General features: G+C 42.5%; 1 protein-coding gene across 2 annotated transcripts in view; it reads left to right on the top strand.

The window, feature by feature from the left end:
- Positions 1-5,487, top strand: part of ITPR2 (inositol 1,4,5-trisphosphate receptor type 2) — a 206,391-nt gene that overhangs the window by 95,836 nt on the left and 105,068 nt on the right. The window lies entirely within an intron of this gene.

Genomic DNA, 5,487 nt, shown 5'->3' on the forward strand with positions numbered 1-5,487 from the left:
TTTGAACCGTGATCTCACTGCCCACAAAGTTATTCAACTGTGCTATGCAGATGCTAAAAAAAAAAAAAAAAAAAAAAATGGGGAGTTGTTTTTTCTGCGATAAATCCGACAGAAATGGTAAACCTCCAGTTTCTGCAGACTTTCCCACGGAGTGAATCAAGGAAGAAATAAGGAAATGAAATTTCCTCCTCTTTCTTTCTCCTCTCACAACTGAGAGCCTTCTACTGCCTTTCTCTTTCGTTTCACCAGTGGAAGGCAGCCTGTTTTACTGAAGGAGCAGGAGGAAAATACAGCTGGAGAGGCTCATTTCACCTGTTTTATGGCTGTTCCTGTCCCCACTCTGTTGTTGCACCTCCCCTTGCTGGTGTTCCAGGTCTCTGGTGTTCTCCTGGCTCCATCCTGGGATGGATTCCTTTGCAGCCCTTGCTCGTGCATTGTTTTGCTTAGTGCTGCAACATCTTACCGTGTTGGGAATCAAAGTTTAATTTCAGAGGTTTGATTTGAGGTCACAGAAAACCTCTTGGTCATTGACTGGCTTTCATAAGTGATAGTGGGTGATTACTGCAGTCTCCTGGGAGTTCTAAGTTAAGCCCCAGTCCTATTTGTATTGATTAGGTGACTAACTGGAGTGAAACTTGATCTGCAGCCCCTCTCTTGCAGAAGGCTCTTCCAGAACAGTGGGAGAAGTGTGGAGGGAGTTGACATTGCCTCTGTTCAGACAGTTACTGTGGTACCTAAATGTATTTATCTAAAAGCCTTCTTCAGACTCACTGTTTAAGTAGAGAAACAGGAGGGACGGAAAGGACTGTGTTTGGACTAGATCTGCCCCATCTATATTTGGTTTCTTGTTGCTGGCCATTTTTATACCTATTTTACAAAACCAGAAGGACTGGAAGTTTTGATTTTTTTTTTCCCCCCAGCAAAATCTTTTTTGTCCTTCACTCCAACACTTGATTTCAGTTCAGTTTCTGAACGAGTGGTGCCTCTAGACCTACTTACACACCTCAGTTTGAATCTGAGTCACCTTTCCAAAAGCATCCGAGGCACGTAGACCACTGATGTCTGTTCACTTTGCAGATGACAGGAGCAGTTCAAAATCTTAGCATTGCCTTGCTGCCCTGCTGAAAGTGGCTGTCCCTACACAGAGCTGGTGGGCCAGGAGGGGCAGCCCAGCTGCTTCAAAGGGGGTTCAGAAGCTGAAATTAAACCCTCCTCAGTGAATTGGATGAAGTTGTTGAACCCTTGTCCTTACTGTGCTCACATGGCAACTTCTTAACCCGCTCCAGCTGCTGGCACATCAGTGCCTTGGCCATGGACAAACCTCTGATTTCCTAACTCTTCCTAAACGAGGTCAGCATCTCTGGGGGTTAAAAAAAAAAAAAATATTCTCTCTGATAATGTGTGTATATGACAAGTTTAGTGTGACATTACTGGCTGATGGGGGATAGTGCATTACAGAATATGGCAGAATCCAATCCAATTCTCCCTGCCAACTGGCACTTCCTAAGGGAAAACACCGTTATAAATGAATTGAACCCTTCAGTAAGGGTTGCCTGTGCTGCAGAACAGAGACTTCCTACTTTTTTCCCTGATTTAGGTGTTGAAATGCAGTGTAAATAATTGAAAACTGCGTTTTTAAGTGTCAGTAGAACAAAGGCCGTGTAAGCTGCTTAATTGTCAGAAATAAGTAGTTGTGCTTTTTGCCTTTTTTGGAAAAAACCCATAAAAAGTGTTGGTTTGCTCTTATACCAGTTCATGATTTAGAATCACAGCAGTAGCTTTGTGGCCTTTGGGTTTGCAGTGTTCAATGTTTCTGCGTTCCACTTCAGGTGTGAAATGTGAGCTCTCTTCTCCTCCTTGTTTGCAGCAACAGCACCGAATGTACGTGTGAAAAAAACCAGTACAGCCCTGGTGTGTTTTATTCCTGTAAGATGATGTGGTCCCCAATGTGGCCACGCAGGCTCTTGGTCACTTTTGTGCCAGAAGAACTGAGTCTTTTCACGTGGAGCTGTTGCCAGAACTCCAGTGAGTTTGTCCAAAGTGATAGTCCCAGTTCATTACTGTGTCGATCTCCCGGTCAGGCTGAAACCAGTGGGAGCTGCAGGTCTTTTTCTGCTGGGATAAATGGTCTCAGTGTGTCTTGGAAGCCTAAGGATATTTTGCTGGGAGCCACTAAGGTGTCCCAGCGTTGCAGCTCTTGGAATCACAGACGTTTCCAGCTTAAACTGCATTCCCTTCTATGGCCTCGCCTTTTCAAGATGATTTGACTTATTTGCATGTGCAAATTAGGCAGCATTCAGATAAATAGCACTTGTAGGTAAAAAAAAAGGGAGAAAAAAGTGAATAATTCTGAATATGTGGGGCTTGTTGAATGTATTATACCTCAAAAGGATGTTTATTTCAAATGGGAGAATGGGTTCCAAATTCCTTTATTTGTGTTAATACTCACATTTTGGATCAGTGGCACTGCAGAGGCATTCTGAAGAATTACATTTAATTTTTTCCTATTTCTGCTGTCGGTTTTATTTGTGCTGATAAATACCTATGCCCCAGCCTGTTTTTCCCCATTGTGACCAGCTCTTCTCCTCAAACTAAGCTCAGTGTGGCTGTGGGGTAACAGAGGGCTGGAAATACTACAGGAGAACAGCTCAGTGCTGTTTACATTGATTTTTTTTTTAATTATTTTTTTAAATCACTTCTGTAGTTTAGCTGGTAAAGGACATTTTTGCTGGATCCTACATTAAAAACTCTCTCCTTGGGAAACCAGCCACAGGTTTGGGGAGGGAGGGAACTGGAGGTGCAGGGAGGAAGAATGTTTGGTTACCTCGAGCAGTGCCAGCCTGGTTGTGACCAGCATTATTTCCTCCTGGTCCAGTCAAGAAACTGCTGTTGTGGCTTTGTCATGACAGTCAAGTGCTAAAAGCTGAAGCACAACTGAGACAAACCCGTCCCTGTGAGCGATGCTTTACGTGAAGGTGCTGATGTGTTGCAGAACCGAAGCCGGCGCTAATTTATTGCAGCGGAGGATTCATGCCTGGCTGTTGCTGCGAATCCTCTGAGCCAGTAATTGCAGTGGCAGGAGCATCAGAGCTTTCAGACATGCAAGACTAAACACTAAATGTGGCCAGGCCCTCAGAGTGTGGTAATTTCTCGTTATACCCGTACACTGACATTTTATAAAGAGAGAAAACCTACAGAAAACCAAACTAATGAAGTTTCCCTTTTTACCCCCCTCCTCTTCCAGGCTTCAAGCTGGAATAATTAAGCAATGAGATAGCACAGGGCATGTGATGGTGTTTGTTTGTACTAGCCAGGTGTTTTTAGCCACAGTGCTTAGTGCCTCAGGCCACTGGCCACTGCAGCACATTGTTATTGCTGCACATTCCTGCTGCTTTGACATGTGGCATCAACTGGAATCTTCTGAATTAGCATCTCTCAACTCTGGGTATCCCCTTATCCCTCCCAAAACGGGCATCCTTCTGCACTGAAGGAGGATGCTGATGTTCTCTGGGAGGGAGACTTTATTACAGAGAGGTTATGTTTTGTTGCTGATGCAAAAACATGTAAGTACGTGGCATATGAGAAGCATGACTCCTTTTTAAGGGGAGATTTTTTTTCTTTCTCTAAGTAACAGGCTCCAGGGATTTGATCCAGCTTTGGACTGTCACCTGCTTGTGTTCAGAAGCCTGTTCAAAGCCACTTCAGTTTGGCCACTTGTGAGGTGCTTACAGGGGTCTGTGTCATGCATTGCTCTTGTTGACCTGGACAAGAACTTAAAACTCAAATTCATATATCAAGGGCAGGTGGTAGACAGCCCTCCTGACCTCTTATGAAGTGCAACATCCTGATCTAGTGAAAGGCAAGAGCACTTTGATCTGCTGCAGGGGGGAGTGAACACATGCCCGACTGCTTTGCAGGGCTGGGTGCATTCATGATTTTGCCCTCTCTTTTATATATATATTATATATGTACAACTGTCTCTATGGTCCATATATATTAACTCCAGGTACTTTTAGCTCAGGTGATGGTTGAGTGAGCTATGGTGTTCACTGCTCACTGGTACTTTTTTTGTTCTTTGTTTCAAAACCTTGGTCATTTTGTCACAAATCTAATGGCAGGATGCCAAGACTAAGAAACACACATGGTGGTGAACACATTTCATCCAAAAGACAGTAGTTTCTCAGCAGCTCATATTTATCACGTTTTAAAAATAATAGTATGTTGTTAGCCAGTTTTATTTCAGTCATATTAAGCCCCAAATCCCAATTGATAAATTCTTTTGGAACTTGTATCATCTGCTTTTCTCACGTGCATCATCTTTCCTCTAAAGGAACATCTGATACTGTAAAATATTTTTGGTAGGTGCTGATTTAGACAGCGTCATCCAAACCAATAACAAACTGGAGTAGCTTGTTCCTTGCTCTGAACTTCAAATGACCAACTTCTGCTGGGGAATTTCCCCTTTACACGGTGTATGTGGCATAGGGATGCTCCTTGTTTTTCCATTCCTGTTTCAAATCAATTCCTTTCTATGTACCTGATGTCAAGGACAGCAGAGCAGCAAGAAGATCTTAACTAACCACAGACCATTTGGCATTCTTCTCTACTGCTATTACTTTTAGTTAAAAAGAGGAAGAGTACAAGGGAAGAGAATTGTTTAACAAACGAAACTGTCCGAGCTCTGATGGTTCCTCCGATTCATCTCACCTTACGCAGGTAAAAAATCCATGGAACTGATCAGGAATCTTCATGTGAACAACAGCAGCTGGATTTTATTTTTGTTGCTGTTTTTGAATACAGTTGGGATGGGTTTCACTAAAGACTTCAGCTAGAAGTTAAATTTCATGCTCACTGCAGCTATTTCAATCAAATTCTACATCATGTAGGCATCAGGATCAAGGTTTTCTTTCTGTCTGGTTTTATTTATATATTTTAAATTATGAACAGAGCAGGCCAAGATTTTTAGTTAGGTAGAAGGTTCCAGCAGATTCTAGATTGGCAAGGGTAAAGGACCAAAGGTCTGTTGTAGGTTAATATGTAAAATGAGTCAGCAGTTTTATCATGTGGTTCATGTCTCCAGGTGTGTGGAGTTTTGTGTCAGAATAGATTCATATGCATAAATGCCAATGTGAATATTTGTTTTAGATTATTTATTCCTATTCCATCTCTTTTTCTAATGAGCAGCATTTTGCCTCCATGGTGGAGTCATATTAGAAGATAAATATTTGAGTGTTCATTCAGTGTCCTCCCATATTGCTCTGTTTTTAATGGGGTAGATGTTTTTGCTTAGAATATAAAGTATCTGTGTTAATGCTCTGAGTTACTTCACATGAGGAAAAACATAATTCCCATGGCCAACCTAACTTTAGTGACTGATACTTGTTTAAAGTGTCCAGTTGACATTCCAAGGGGTCTTTGTGCTTATTCACAGGTGCAGGAGGGGCTTTTGCACCCTGCTTGTCTGATGCTGGGAGGAGCTACACTGGG

The sequence above is a fragment of the Empidonax traillii genome, unplaced genomic scaffold (assembly GCF_003031625.1).
Source record: "Empidonax traillii isolate 1590-97213 ecotype Southwest subspecies unplaced genomic scaffold, ASM303162v1 scaffold601:size890739, whole genome shotgun sequence".
Classification (NCBI taxonomy): domain Eukaryota; kingdom Metazoa; phylum Chordata; class Aves; order Passeriformes; family Tyrannidae; genus Empidonax; species Empidonax traillii.